Source organism: Melospiza georgiana, chromosome 4 (assembly GCF_028018845.1).
Source record: "Melospiza georgiana isolate bMelGeo1 chromosome 4, bMelGeo1.pri, whole genome shotgun sequence".
In the NCBI taxonomy this organism is placed as follows: domain Eukaryota; kingdom Metazoa; phylum Chordata; class Aves; order Passeriformes; family Passerellidae; genus Melospiza; species Melospiza georgiana.
Genome location: NC_080433.1, coordinates 384,120 through 399,737, shown reverse-complemented (window position 1 = coordinate 399,737; position 15,618 = coordinate 384,120). Strand labels below are relative to the sequence as shown.

The following is a 15,618-nucleotide window of genomic DNA, read 5'->3' as shown; positions in this document are numbered from 1 at the left end:
TCCCATCCCAGTTCCCATCCCAGTCCATCCCAGTCACACCAGCCGCGGTTCCAGCGTTTATCGCCCCTCGCCCCCTCAGCACTCGATGGAGTCCTCGAGCAGCTGCAGCAGCGGGGGCGCCGCTCGGGGGTCGCCGCCCGCCGCCTCCTCCAGGCTCTCCTCGCTCAGCTCCTCCAGGGCGGGCAGCGGCCCCGGCGCCCCCCGGAGCCCCCCGCCGGCCCCGGGGCTGCCGCCGCCCTCCGCGGGCCCGCCGGGCCCCTCCGCGGGGCTGGGGGCGCGGGGCTGGGGGGGCTGGGGGGGCCCGGGGCTGCCGGGGGGCGACCCCGCCGGGGACCCCGCCCCGGGCTCGCCCCCCGCGGGCCGCGCCGCCCCCACCGAGTTGGCCTGGGCTTTGGGGGGCGCGGGGGGCGCGGGGGGCGGCGGCGGCGGCGGGGGCGGGGGCGGCACCTCGCCCACCTCGCTGTAGCCCTCGTTGGGGTAGTACAGCCGGGGGGGGCTCGGGGGGGACTTGCCGGCCTGCACCTGCGGGGGGGGACACGGGAGGGTCAGGGGGCGCCCCCACATCCGACACCCCCGCGGGACCCCCCCTCCCCCGCGCGGGGACCCTCCGTGGAGCCCCCCGGCACCCCGACCCCCACGGGGACCCCCAGTGCTCCAAACCCTGCCCAGACCGGGGACCCCCGTGGGACCCCCCGGCACCCCGAGCACCCCAGCACAGGGACCCTCACTCACTCACTCACTCACTCACTCACTCACTCACTCACTCACTCCCCCAGTCCCGACCACGGGACCCCCCCCAGGACCCCCCAGTGGCTCCCCAGCACCCGGGACCCCCCTAGGAGCCCCCATCACCCCGACTCCCCCCCGCAGGACCAGCACGGGACCCCCCCCCATGGGACCCCCTCCATCACCCCGACCCCCCCATGGGACCCTCCTGATGGGACCCCCGGGCACAGGGACCCCGCATCCCCCTTTTGGGGGGGCTCAGAGCAGGGTGACCCTTCCCCCCCCCCCAGCAGTTTTTGGGGGTCCCCTCCCTCGCCCCCCACTCACCGGCTGGAACCACCTCAGGCTCTGTGGGGGGGAACGGGGGGGTCAGCTGGGAAACTGAGGCACGGGGGGGCTCCCTCCTTCCCGCAGCCCCTTCAGCCCCCCCAGGCCTGGGAACCGCCTTCCTACGGCCCCCCAAACCAGCAGAGCCCCCCCAGACCCAGGAGCCCCCCTTCCTTCCCAGCCCCCCAAAAACGGGACCCCCTTCATCCCCCCCCGGAGGGTCCCCGATCCGCAGCGCCCCCCTTGACCCAGGGACCCCTCCCCGAGTCCAGACCCGGGGGGGCGATCAGGGTGCGGGAGCTTTGGGGGCGCTCTGGAGCGGTTTGGGGGTGCGGGGGAGACTGGGGGAGCTTTGGAGGGTTTGGGGGGGCTCATGGGCAGGCCGGGGGGTGCAGGAGGGTGCCCGGGGGCTGGGGGGCCCCTACCACGTTGGGGTGCTTCTCGATGGCGAGCGCCGCCCGGTCCGCCGTGCGCTGCCGCCGCCGCCGCCGCCGCCGCGCCCGCAGCGCCAGCAGCGCCAGCAGCGCCAGCGCCGCCAGCAGCAGCAGCGCCCCCGCCGCCGCCAGCAGCGCCCCCGCGGGCACCGCCCGGCCCGCCGCCGCCTCCGCCGGGTCCCGGGGCGCTGCCGCACGGGGGAGCGTCAGGGACAGGGACAGTAACCGGGGGGACAGACACGGGGGGACAGACACAAGGACAGTAACCGGGGGACAGTAACGGGGGGCGCCAGAGACAGGGACAGACACGGGGGGTGTCAGGGACACGGACAGTAACCGGGGGGCGTCAGAGACAGGGACAGTAACCGGGGGGACAGCAATGGGGGGGACAGACACGGGGGGACAGAAACGGGGGGACATGTGAGAAACGGGAGGGACACACCCTGGGGACACACCGGGGGGCTCCGAGGGGTCCCGGGAGGTGCGGGGAGCAGGGGACACATCCCATCCCGGGGGGCTCCGAGGGGAGGGGGGGACACATCCCATGCCGGGGGGGGACCCCACGGGCACGGCCTGGGGACTCTGTCACTGTGGGGAGCTTGGGGAAAATCCATCCCGGGGGGGACACAGGGCTGGCTCTGGGGTGACCCCGTCCACAGAGGGATGCAGTGCTGGGGGGCTCCTATTCACTGGGCAGGGCTCGGGGGTGACCCCATAACCGGGGGCAGGGGTCTCTGGGGGGTGCCCAGCGCTGTGGGGCAGGGGAGTCCCCATAAAGGGTCCCTAGGGGGGGTCTCCCAGTGCCACGGGGCAGGGGGTCCCTGTAAAGGGTCCCTGGAGGGTGTCTCAGTGTCCCGGTGCTGTGGGGATGGGGACGGTCACAGAGGGTCGCTGAGGGGGTTTCTGGGGGCTCCCCCTCCTCCGTACCTGCCTGCCCCGGCCACAGCACCTCCAGCTCCACCGTCGTGTTCGTGGTCTCGCCCGATTCCTCGTCCCGGGCCAGCACCTGAGGGGAAGGGGCAGGGAGGGGACGTGGTGAGGACAGGGGGGTGCGCAGGGACAGGGCTGTGGCACGGGAGGGCACGTGGAGGTGCCCCCAAGCCTCAGTGTCCCCTCTGTCCCACCCCGTGTCCCCTCTCTGGTGCCACCAGCCCTTGGTGCCCTCTGACGCCCACAGCCTCCAGCCCCACCATGCCCACCCAGCACCCCCCAGGCCCCGCTGCCCCCTCACCTGCAGGCTGTAGCTCTGCCCGGGCTGCAGCTGATCCGCCTGGGCCACCAGGAGCCCGTTGGGCATCACCTGGAACAGCTGCTGGCTCTGGTTGGCGCCGTGGCTCAGGGTGTAGCGCACCTGGGGATTCACCCCCTGCAGGACGGGGGGCTCAGCTCCACCTGCATCCCCCTGGGCAGGCACCTGATCGCTGCCCACACCTGTGCCTGTGATCCCTACAGCATCCCTGCCTGCGATCCCTGTGACCCGTACGTGTGATCCCTCCCTGTGATCCCTACCTGTGATCCTTAACTGTGATCCCTACCTGTGCTCCTTACCTGTGATCCCTGCCTGTGATCCCTGTGACCTGTACCTGTGATCCCTGTGACCCGTACCTGTGATCCCTGCCTGTGACCCCTGCCTGTGACCCCTACCTGTGACCCCTACCTGTGACCCCTACCTGTGATCCCTCCCTGTGATCTGTACCTGTGACCCCTACCTGCATCCCTACCTGTGATCCCTCCCTGTGATCCCTGCCTGTGATCCCTACAGCATCCCTACCTGTGACCCGTACCTGTGATCCCTGCCTGTGATCCCTACCTGTGACCCCTACCTGCATCCCTACCTGTGATCCCTACCTGTGATCCCTACAGCATCCTTACCTGTGATCCCACCTGCATCCATCCCTGCCTTCCTCCCTACCTGCACATTCCCTGCACCCCGCCCGCCCCTACCTGCGCCCCCTGCTCCCACCCTGTCTGCAGCCCCCCTGCCCGTCCCTACCTGCGCCCCCTGCTCCCACCCTGTCCGCAGCCCCCCTGCCCGCCCCTACCTGCGCCCCCTGCCCGCCGCCCGCCTCCAGCCCCCTGCCCGCGCCCCGTCCCGCTCACCTCGGGGAAGTCGGGGTCGTGGGCGCTCAGGGCGAGCGCCTGCCCGCCGAAGGTGAGCAGCAGCGCGGCGCGGCGCGGGGCCGCGGGCACGAACGCGCGGTACCGGGCGCGGGGGAAGCGCGGCGGGTGCCGGTTCGGGGCCAGCACCCGCACCAGGGCCCGCGCCACCGCGTACTTGGAGGGGTCGTTCACCTGCGACGCCTGGGGGGCGCACGGGGTGGGGAGGGACACGGGGGACACCCGGGTGTCACCCACTGCCACCCGCTTCCTGCACCCACGGAGCACCCCGGGCAGCTCCCACCGTCCCAGGGACCCCGTCCCCTGGGGACCCCCAGCCCGGGCCTCCCCATCCCCTGGGGACCCCCATATGCCTGCAGAGCCCCCAGCCCAGCCCTCCCACCTCCCTGGAGAGCCCCCCCTCTCCCCGGGACCCCCCGTCCCAGCCCCCATCCCAGCCCCCCAGAGCAGCCCCGTGTCCCCCGTGACGCCCCCCGCCCACCATGACGCTGAGGCAGATCTCGGGGGTCTGCCGGCTGCTCTCCACCGCCCGCAGCAGCGTGATGGCCCCGGTGACGTTGTCGATGTGGAACCTGCTGCTCTCCTGGCCTGGGGGGGCGCGGACATGGGGACCCCCGAGACCCCCGCACCCCCCCGGACCCCCCCCGCCTCCTGCCCCGGGGCACTGTGGGAAACTCCCCTGGGGCAGCCCTGGTGTGCCCCCCATCCATTCCTGGGCCACCATGGCGAGGGGACCCCCTTGTTTTGAATTGGGGGACGCACGCAGGGGGCGTTATTAACCCTTTGAACCCCGGCGTGGGGGAGGTTTAACCCCTCCGGTGCTGGAGCACCCTTGGGTGCCCCGGGGGCTGACCTCACCCCCCCCCCCCCCGCGGCAGAGGGGGGATTAGGGCCCCCCCAGCTCAATCCCTTTATTCAATTTGCCCCGGTGGATCTGGCAATTGGATTGTGCTGGCCTGGACCCCCCGGCACGGGGACACCCCCCAGTGTGGGGACACCCCCCAGTGTGGGGACACCCCTCACCAGAGACCCCCCCCTGCATGGGGACCCCGGCAGTGCCAGGGACCGGGGGGCACAGGGCGGCCCTGGGACCCTCCCCGGGCCCCTCTGGTTCCCATGTCCCCACCCACCGCCCTCCCCTGTCCCCCCGTCCCGCCCCACGCGTGTCCCTGCTGTGGCGTCCCTGTGTTCCTGCCCACGCGTCTGCGGCCTGCCCGTGTCCCCGTGTCCCCGTGTCCCCGTGTCCCGGCGTCCCCTACCTGCCAGCAGGGAGTAGGTGATGGCCGCCCGCAGCCCCCTGTCCCCGTCCTCGGCATAGACGGCGCCGGGGCTGAAGCTCAGGGGTCCGCCCTGGGGACGAGGAGGGGACGGGGGGTGTCGGGCTGAGCCCTGCGTGTCCCCTCACCCCGCCCCGTCCCCGCCGTGTCCCCGGGGCCGTGTCGCACCTGCAGCTGTCCCTCGGTGACGTTGGCCGTGTACACGGGGCTGGTGCAGACCGGGGGCCCGTGGGGGGCGCGGGGGGTGCAGGGCAGGAACTGGGGGTACTGGTCATCCCCGTCCAGCACATTGACCCGCACCCGCGCCGACGCGTTGAACCGCTCCCGGGTGTTCATCTCCTGCGGGAGAAACGGGGCGCGGGCCCCCAAAACCTGCTGGGGGCACACGGGGGCACGGGGACCCCCAGGGCACAGGGAGAAACGGGCACGGGGCCCCAAAACCTGCTGGGGGCACACGGGGACCCCCAGGGCACAGGGAGAAACGGGCACGGGGCCCCAAAACCTGCTGGGGCACACGGGGACCCCCAAGGCATGGGGACCCCATGGCACAGGGACCCTCGTGGGACAGGAACCCCATGGCACAGGACCCCACAGTCACAGGGACACCCCCGGGAGCCCTCAGGGAACGGGGACCCCACTGCATGGTGACCCCACGGTCACAGGGACCGTCATGGCACAGGGACCCCCACGGGACAGGGACCCCCGTGTAAAGGGGACCCCGAGGGACAGGGAACCCCCAGGTACAGAGACCCTCGGGCCTGGGGACACACAGGGACCCCCACGGGACAGAGACCCCCGTGTAAAGGGGACGCCGAGGGACGGGAGCCCCCAGCCCCAGGCAGGAATGGGGGTCCCTGGGGGTCCCTGGGGGTCCCTGCGGGGCCATGGGTGCAGGGGGGGGCCGGGAGGGGGCGGGGCGCCGGCGGGGGGAAGGGGCGCAGGTGGCCCATTAAGGAAATGAGGGGGATTGAGGGCAGGTGACGGGATCTGTCACCCCCAATTAGCGGGGCGGGCGGGGACGGGCGGCGGGCGTGGGGGGGCGGCCAGGCCGGGCCGGGGGGTCCCCCCGTGCAGCCCCCCCGCGGCGGGGCCGTGACCCCGAGAGGGGCGAGGGGCGCGGGGACCCCAGACCCGCGGGCGGGGCGGGCGGGGGTCCCACAGGAGGGGTCTCACATCAGGGTCCCGCACCGGGGCCCGACAGTGGGGGCTCGCAGAGGGGCCCCACGTCCGAGCGCCCCGGGGGAGGGTCCCACGGCCGTGGGCAGGGCGGGGGCCCGCGGGGGTCTCACCACGGCCGTCACGACCACCTCGAGGTGCCGGCGGCTCTCGAAGTCGAGGGCCCGGGCCAGCACCACGCGGCCGCTGTTCGGGAGGTCGATGCGGAAGAAGCGGGCGTCGGGCTGCGGGGGTCGGGTCGGTCAGGCCGGCAGATGGCCCGGCCCCCCCGCGCCCCCCGCCCCCGCCCCGGCTCACCGAGGCCGGCTCGATGACGTACATGAGCGTGTCCCCGTCCGCGTCCTCGGCCTGGGCGCTGAACACCACCGAGTGCACCGGAGCCAGCTGCCCGAGGGGGTCACCGGGGGGCCGCCGGTGCCCCCCGCGCCAGTGCCCGCACCCCTGAGCGCCCCCCATGGTCCCCAAACGCACCCAGGAGTCCCGAACACGCCCCGCACCCCCAAACACCCCTGAGCTGCCTCGCGGGGGTCACTGGGGGTCCCCCAACACCCCCAGAACCCACAAACACACCCAATATCCCCGTCCCTGCTTTTGGTGTCCCCATCCCTCCTGGGCACCCACCTGGCACGAACCGTCCCTGTGCCTGTGCCCATCACTGTGCCCGTGACCCCGACCGTCCCTGTCCCCATCCCTGTCCCCAGTCCATGCACACAGCCATCCCCCTCCCCGTCCCTGTCCCCATCCCTGCCCCATCACCGTGCCCATGCACAGGACGTGTCCCCCCCCTGTCCCCAGCACGTGGCCCTGTCACCTCGCTGACGTTGTGGGTGAGCACCGTGGCCCCCTGGAAGTGGGGCCGGTTGTCGTTCTCGTTGAGGACCTGGACGATGATCCGGAACTCGACCTGGGGAGGGACACCAGCGGTGACCAGGGTGGGACAGGGACACCGGCAGTGACCAGGGTGGCACGGGGCCCCCAGAGCCCCCGGGGTCCCCACCGCATGTGGCCCTACCGGGGAGGCGCCGTCCTCGGCACACGTCAGGGCCACCATCAGCACCGGGGACTCCAGCTCCTGCGGGGACAGAGGGTGACAGGGGGGGACAGGGGGGTGCCCCACGGGGACATGCTGGGTCCCCAGCCAAACAGGAGGGTCTGGGAGAGAGGGGCTGGGGGATGGACACAGCACAGAGGGAACTTGAATGAATGGACACGGGATGGACACGGGATCAACATGGGAGTGTGGGATGGACACGAGATGGACACAGGAGGAGTAGGGGATGGGCATGGGATGGACATGGGATGGACATGGGATGGATACGGGATGGGCACGGGATGGACACAGGATGGACATGGGATGGATACGGGATGGGCACGGGATGGGCACAGGAGTATGGGGTGGACACAGGATGGGCAGAAGAAGGAGGATGAATGGAACATGGACAGATGATGGTAGGCCCCAGGATAGATGGACTATGGAGGACAGACACAGGATGGGCACAGGTGGGTGAGGGATGGACAGATGGCCACAGGATGGGCACAGGATGAATGGAGGATGGACACGGAAGGATGAGGGATGGAGGGATGGACACAAGATGGACAGGGAAGGATGCAGGAAGGACAGATGGACACAGGATGAACGGAGAATGGACACAGAAGGATGCAGGATGGACAGATGGACAGAAGATGGGCATAGGATGAATGGAGGATGGACACAGAAGGATGCAGGATGGACAGATGGACGCAGGATGGACACAGGATGGACATGGAAGGATGAGGGACGGAGGGAAGGATGGTGGAGGCAGATGGGCACGGGACGATGGCCGCAGGGCGGACGGGGATGCATTCAGGACGGACGGCGGACACAGGGCGGATGCAGGACGGACACGGACACCAGACGGACACGGGACGGGCCCGGGGCGTCCCCGCGGTGTCACCTCGCGGTCCAGCGCCCGCCCTGCCGACACGTTGAGGCGCACGCTGCGCCCGTCCAGGTAGAACCAGGCGGCGTCGGCGCCCACCAGGCAGAGCTGGAGGCCGGGGCCGCCCCCCGCGCCCCCCGCGTCCCCCGGCGGCGGCAGCCGCGCCACCAGGCTGCCGTGCGCGCTGTTCTCCGCGATCTCCGTGAACAGGTTCCCGAAGCCGCTGCAGCCGTCGCCCCGGGCTGCCGGGGGCACACGCGTGTCCGGGGGGGACACACGCATGGGGGTCCCCGTGTCCCCCTCCCGGCCCCTCTCCGGTCCCGCTGACCCCCCCGGGGTCCCCGTATCCCCAGCACTGCCTCCGCCCCCCTCGGTCCCCCCCGTGTCCCCCGCAGCCAGGCCCCGCTCCCTGCACCCCCCCAGCACGGTGGCTCGTGTGTCCCCAGGGTCCCCACCCCGAGTCGCGGTCCCCAGGACGGTGGGCCACCAACGCCAGTGTCCTGCACTCGGGTGACACCTCTGGGTCCCCCCCAGGTCCCTGTGTCCCCGTGCCCGGGGTCCCACCTGTCACGGCTGCCCCTCCCCGGGTCCCCCCGGGTCCCTCCCAGCCGCGGTGTCCCCTCAGCGTCGCCAGGAGCTCACCTGTGGCCAGGTGCAGCGCCAGGCAGGCGGCCAGGAGCGCCGGGCAGGACGCGGCCGCCATGGGGACACGGGGACCTCGGGGGGCGCCTGCGGCGGGGGAGGCACGGGCGGGGCTGCGGCCCCCGGTCCGGACAGCCCCGGGACAGCGCGGCCACCCCCCGGGTCCCCTTCCCGGGCCCCCGTGCCCGCGTCCCCATCCCGGTCCCCCTGCCCTCTCCCAGCGCCGTCACCGCTCCGGGCTCCCCTTCCCCTCAGTGCCCGGCTGTCCCTGCCCGTGTCGCCCAGCCGGGCCGCCGTGCCCTTCCCCAGACCCCAGGGCGGTGTCCCTGTCCCCAGCGTGTCCCCAGGGTGTCCCTGTCCCCCCCGGGGGTCTCACCGGCAGGTGCCAGCCCGGCCTCTCAGCCCGTGTCCCCCCCCCGTGTCCCCTCCGTGTCCCCGGGACCGACCCCGCTGGTGCCGCCCCCTCCCCGCGCTGTGCGGGTCCCCAGCCCGGGGTCTGCAGGGGGGTCTGCAGGGGGACACTGCCCGCGCTCGCAATGGCAGCCAAATGGCGCCCCTCCCCCCCAATTAGCGGCAGGTAATTAATTGGGGCGGGGAAGGGGGGTGCTCCCCGTCTGCCGCCCCCGGCCCGCGGTGCGGGGTCCCCGTTCCGCTCCCCGGGACCCCCTCCCTGCTGGGGGCACAGGAGGGGCCGGGGCTCGGGGCGCTCCCGTTCCCACCGTGCGCTCCCCGGCGCCACCCGCCCGTGTCCGGGACCCCCCCCCCAGCCCGGGACCCCCTCCCCGGGCTCCCGGCCCCCCCAGTGCCCCCCCGGCCCCCGCCCCCCCGTACCTGCCCGGCGCCGCCGCCCCCGGCGCTGCTGCCCCGGCCCGGCGGCACGGGGGGGGCGGGGGCGGCACCGGGCGGGGCCGCGCCGGGGGCGGGGCTGACCCGGGACTGCGGCCTGGGCCCGACCGGCGGGGTCTGCCCCGCCTGGGCACCGCCCGGGCACCGCCTGGGCACTGCCTGGGCATCACCTGGGCACCGCCTGTATCGCCTGGGCACCGCCTGGGCAGCCCCTGTATCAGCCCCTGTATCACCTGGGCAGCACCTGGGCACCGCCTGTATCACCTGGGCAGCACCTGGGCACCACCTGTATCACCCGGGCACTGCCTGGGCAGCCCCTGTATCGCCTGGGCACCGCCTGGGCACTGCCTGTATCACCTGGGCACTGCCTGGGCAGCACCTGTGTCACCTGGGCACCGCCTGGGCACCGCCTGGGCACCGCCTGGGCATCACCTGGGCACCGCCTGTATCGCCTGGGCAGCACCTGGGCACCGCCTGGGCACCGCCCGGGCACCGCCTGTATCACCTGGGCACTGCCTGGGCATCGCCTGTATCACCTGGGCACCGCCTGTATCACCCGGGCACTGCCTGGGCAGCACCTGTATCTCCTGGGCACCGCCTGGGCATCACCTGGGCAGCACCCGGGCATCACCTCGGCACCACCTGGGCAGCACCTGAGTCGCTTGGGCATCGCCTCCATCTCCTGGGCATCACCTGTATTGCCTGGGTACCATCTGGGCATCATGTGCACCACCTGAACATCACCTCTCTCTCCTGGGCATCCCCTGCAATGCCTGGGCATCACCTGCAGCACCTGCCCAGCTTAGGGCACCCCCTGGGCATCACCTGTCCTGCCCCCAGCCCTCGCTGCCCTGAGCCCCACCTGCCCCACCTGCCGTGCCCAGGGATCACCTGTGTGCCCCATCCCTGCCTGCACTGCCTCGTTCAGGACATGCCACCTGTCTGTGCTGCCAGAGCAGCCCCTGGCACCTGCCTGCTGTCACCACTCCTGCCACCTGCCCGAGGGCTCTGCCTGGGGCTTCCCCTGCACACCTGGGACATCCCCTGCACAGCTGGGACATCCCCTGCACAGCTGGAACATCCCCTGCACACCTGGAACATCCGCTACACACCTGGGACATCCCCTGCACACCTGGAACATTCCTTGTACACCTGGGACATCCCCTGCACACCTGGAACATCCCCTGCACAGCTGGGTCATCCCCTGCACACCTGGAACATCCCCTGCACATCTGGGACATCCCCTGCACACCTGGAACATCCCCTGCACACCTGGAACATTCCGTGTGCACCTGGAACATCCCCTGCCCACCTGGGCCATTCCCTGCCCACAGTACCTGCCCTGCCTGCCCTGCTGGGCTGTGCATGACCTGCCCGTGCTGTCTGCACAGGTGTGCGCCCAGGGAGGGGCGTGACCCCCCTGTGCACACCTGTGAGGGGCGTGACCCCCCTGTGCACACATGGGAGGGGTGTGACCCCCTGTGCACACATGGGAGGGGTGTGACCCCCTGTGCACACCTGGGGGGTGTGACCCCCTGTGCACACCTGCGAGGGGCGTGACCCCCCTGCACACCTGAGGCCCCGGGCCGGCGGGGGTGTGGCCCCGCTGGCACACTCGTGTCCCGCTGAGCCAGCGCCATAATCCGCTTTGGGGACAAAGAGGATGAGCTGGGGGAGGGGGAAATGACGCGGGGGCCACCAAGGGGGGGAGCGCCGTGTGAGAATGAGGTGAGAGTGCGCGTGCAGGTGTGTGTGTGACACCTGTGTGTGCGTGCAGGTGTGTGTGTGACACAGGTGTGCGCGTGCAGGTGTGTGTGTGACACAGGTGTGTGCGTGCAGGTGTGTGTGTGACACCTGTGTGTGCGTGCAGGTGTGTGTGTGACACAGGTGTGTGTGTGCAGGTGTGTGTGTGACACATGTGTGTGCGTGCAGGTGTGTGTGTGACACATGTGTGTGTGTGCAGGTGTGTGACACCTGTGTGTGCGTGCAGGTGAGTGAGACACCTGTGTGTGTGACACTTGTGTGTGTGTGTGTGTGTGTCTGTGTGTGTGTGTGTGTGACATGGGTGTGAGTGACACCTGTGTGTGTGATACCTATGTGTGTGTGTGTGTGTGTGTGAGACGGCTGTGTGTGTGTGCAGGTATGTGAGTGACACCTGTGTGTGTGTGCAGGTGTGTGTGTGACACAGGTGTGTGCGTGCAGGTGTGTGTGTGACACATGTGTGTGTGTGCAGGTGTGTGACACCTGTGTGTGCGTGCAGGTGAGTGAGACACCTGTGTGTGCGTGCAGGTGTGTGTGTGACACAGGTGTGCGCGTGCAGGTGTGTGTGTGACACATGTGTGTGCGTGCAGGTGTGTGTGTGACACAGGTGTGTGCGTGCAGGTGTGTGTGTGACACCTGTGTGTGCGTGCAGGTGAGTGAGACACCTGTGTGTGTGACACTTGTGTGTGTGTGTGTGTGTCTGTGTGTGTGTGTGTGTGACATGGGTGTGAGTGACACCTGTGTGTGTGATACCTATGTGTGTGTGTGTGTGTGTGTGAGACGGCTGTGTGTGTGTGCAGGTATGTGAGTGACACCTGTGTGTGTGTGCAGGTGTGTGCGTGACACAGGTGCATGTGACACAGGTGTGTGTGTGCACAGGTGTGTGTGTGCAGGTGTGTGACACCTGTGTGTGCGTGCAGGTGAGTGAGACACCTGTGTGTGTGACACTTGTGTGTGTGTGTGTGTGTCTGTGTGTGTGTGTGTGTGACATGGGTGTGAGTGACACCTGTGTGTGTGATACCTATGTGTGTGTGTGTGTGTGTGTGAGACGGCTGTGTGTGTGTGCAGGTATGTGAGTGACACCTGTGTGTGTGTGCAGGTGTGTGCGTGACACAGGTGCATGTGACACAGGTGTGTGTGTGCACAGGTGTGTGTGTGCAGGTGTGTGACACCTGTGTGTGCGTGCAGGTGAGTGAGACACCTGTGTGTGTGACACTTGTGTGTGTGTGTGTGTGTCTGTGTGTGTGTGTGTGTGACATGGGTGTGAGTGACACCTGTGTGTGTGATACCTATGTGTGTGTGTGTGTGTGTGTGAGACGGCTGTGTGTGTGTGCAGGTATGTGAGTGACACGTGTGTGTGTGCGCAGGTGTGTGCGTGACACAGGTGTGTGTGTGACACAGGTGTGTGTGTGCACAGGTGTGTGTGTGCACAGGTGTGTGAGCCAGCTCTGTGTGTGTGTGTGTGTGTGTGTGTGATACAGGTGCATGTGACACAGGTGTGTGAGCCAGCTGTGTGTGTACGGGGAGCACGAGCAGCGTTATTTGCACACGGGCGGGGCTGCGGCTCGGGGGCGGCCGGGCAGGGGCGGGCTGCCGGTGCCGGTTCCGGTGCCGGTTCCGGTGCCGGTTCCGGTTCCTCGGGCACCGGGGATGGCCGGCCCCGGTGCTGGGGCCGCTGTTCCTGCGGGCAGCAATGCCACCGAGCAGGTTCGGGGGGCTGCGGGCACAGAGCGGGCACAGAGCGGGCACAGACCCGGCACAGAGCCGGGCACAGACCGGGCACAGACCAGGCACAGACCAGGCACAGAGCAGGCGCAGACCCGGGCACAGAGCCAGGCACAGAGCCGGGCACAGACCGGGCACATACCCGGGCACAGACCCGGACACAGAGCGGGCACAGACCCGGCACAGAACCAGGCACAGACCGGGCATAGACCCGGGCACAGGCTGGTCACAGACTGGGCACAGAGCTGAGCACAGACAAGGGCACAGAGCCGGGCACAGACCGGGCACAGATCGGGCACAGAGCCAGGCACAGAGCCGGGCACAGACCGGGCACATACCCGGGCACAGACCCGGACACAGAGCGGGCACAGACCCGGCACAGAACCAGGCACAGACCGGGCATAGACCCGGGCACAGGCTGGTCACAGACCGGGCACAGAGCTGAGCACAGACAAGGGCACAGAGCCGGGCACAGACCGGGCACAGATCGGGCACAGAGCCAGGCACAGAGCCGGGCACAGACCGGGCACATACCCGGGCACAGACCCGGACACAGAGCGGGCACAGACCCGGCACAGAACCAGGCACAGACCGGGCATAGACCCGGGCACAGGCTGGTCACAGACTGGGCACAGAGCTGAGCACAGACAAGGGCACAGAGCCGGGCACAGACCGGGCACAGACCGGGAACAGGCTGGGCACAGAGCGGGCACAGACCCAGACACAGAGCAGGCACAGACCCGGGCATAGACCCGGGCACAGGCTGGTCACAGACCGGGCACAGAGCTGAGCACAGACCCGGGCACAGACCCGGGCACAGACCCGGGCACAGACCGGGCACAGAGGGCACAGAACACAGCGTGGCCCTGCCCACCACGGCTGGGGATCCTGGGCCCTCGGTGCCCCCCGGGCAGTGCCACCTGCCCTGGCAGAGGCTGGGCCCCCAGCTCTGCTCGTGGCCGTGGCGGTGCTGCCCGCGTGGGTGCTGTGGGCTGGCAGAGCAGCCGCGCCTCGTTAATGGCTCGACTGGCCTCACCCAGAGGGAGGATGGCACTGCCTGGCAGGTGTGCCCCAGGCACCCTCCTGGGGCTGCTCGGGGCAAGGAGCAGTTCCACTCTGCATCCTCGGCCAGCCCTGCCGCACCCGGCGCCACGGGCCAGAGCTGCAGGCCATCAGGAACACCGTGTCCATTCCGGGTTGGTGGGTCATTGTCTGTGCGTGCCGTGGGAGCCGGCTGTGATGGAGGCTGGGCGTTGATCACCCAGCTCCTTCCTGCCTGCCTGAAGCCGTGCCCTGGGGCACCCGAATGCTGCGAGCTCGGGGTGACACCAGCACGCTCGTTCTGCTCAGCACCCAAATTCAGCATCCCGCAGGGGTGACCTGACCCGTGACCCAGCAGGGAAATCACAGCTGCAGACGGGCTGACCGTGGAATCAGGGAGTCTCACACTGGTCTGGGCTGGCAAAGAGCACGAGACGGCCTTGTGCCACCCCTGCCATGGCACCACCTCGAGGTGACGGGGGCTGTCCAGCCTGGGCAGAGGCAGCGAGCACTGGGGGCCTCGGAAGCCACCTCAGTGTTACTCAACGGCGACTGTGGGGGAAAGGAAATTAAAGGAGTTTTTCCCCAAAGTCCTTCCCAATCCAGTTCCCCTGCCTGCCGACGCACTGGGTTTGACTCCGGGCTTGTCACCAAACCTCGAGATGAGGAACAAGGTGGGGTCAGGGCTCCAGGGAAACCCCCCCAGCCCAAAATTGCACTGATTGAGGAACAAGGCAGGATCAGTATCTTACATAGCACAGTTTCTATTTCGACATTTTGTTATAACCTGAAACTATATTCACCACACTACTTAAGAGAATTAACACATCATTACTTTCTAACATATAACATTCATTTTAATATTTGCCAAAAGCCAATCATAAAATATGCATTTTTCACAGGGGCAGCAGGACCCCCGTGGAACAGCCCGGGGGTACCAGTGTGAAAAGTGCACATTATATGGCTCCAGGCAGATATTAACCATACGTATTTTGTTGTGTTGATTAGTAGTGCTGTATTAACATTTTAATAATATGGTAAATGTAGTCTTGTGGTTAAAAAGTAACTTTTGTAGTTAAAATAAGAACTTTGTAAGTGAGATATTTTTTTTAATAAAAGAATGAAGTACTCGCACCAGACGGCAGCCACAGGACAGCTGAATCTTTCAGAGAAAAATAATTTATTGCCCCCTTATCAGAAGAAACGAACTTCTTCTCGCCTCGAAGGTGATGTTAAGATTCAGAGGAAGAAGTTCGCACTGCCCAGACAGAATCCTGTGTTGGAATGGAATTTATGCATCATGGATGAGGTGTATGAATATGCAACGGGCTATTGTTTTTAAGGGTTAATCCTCTGTTGGTGTGGGGCCTTTTTCGGGCTCGTGCTGCCCATAAGAGGTACCCGGGCTGTCCGTAACTCTTTGTTTCTATGGTCTCATATTGTCCCAATTCAATTTGTCCAGATTATTATTACTCTAATTGCATTACTATTTTTTTTATAACCATTTAATTGCTATTAAACTTTTAAAATTTTAAAAACAAGTGATTGGCGTTTTTCACACCGGGACCCCATGCTCCGGCCTGGAGCCCCCGGGGGTACCGGGACCCACACTCCGGTTTGAGGGGG

General features: G+C 68.1%; 1 long non-coding RNA gene across 1 annotated transcript; it reads right to left on the bottom strand.

The window, feature by feature from the left end:
* Nucleotides 1-436: 436 nt before the first annotated feature.
* Nucleotides 437-1,548, bottom strand: LOC131082201 (uncharacterized). Its single transcript, XR_009114343.1, has 3 exons — nt 1,479-1,548; nt 1,054-1,074; nt 437-522 (listed from the first exon to the last, which is right to left on the bottom strand). It is a non-coding gene; the product is annotated as an uncharacterized LOC131082201 (long non-coding RNA).
* Nucleotides 1,549-15,618: the final 14,070 nt, after the last annotated feature.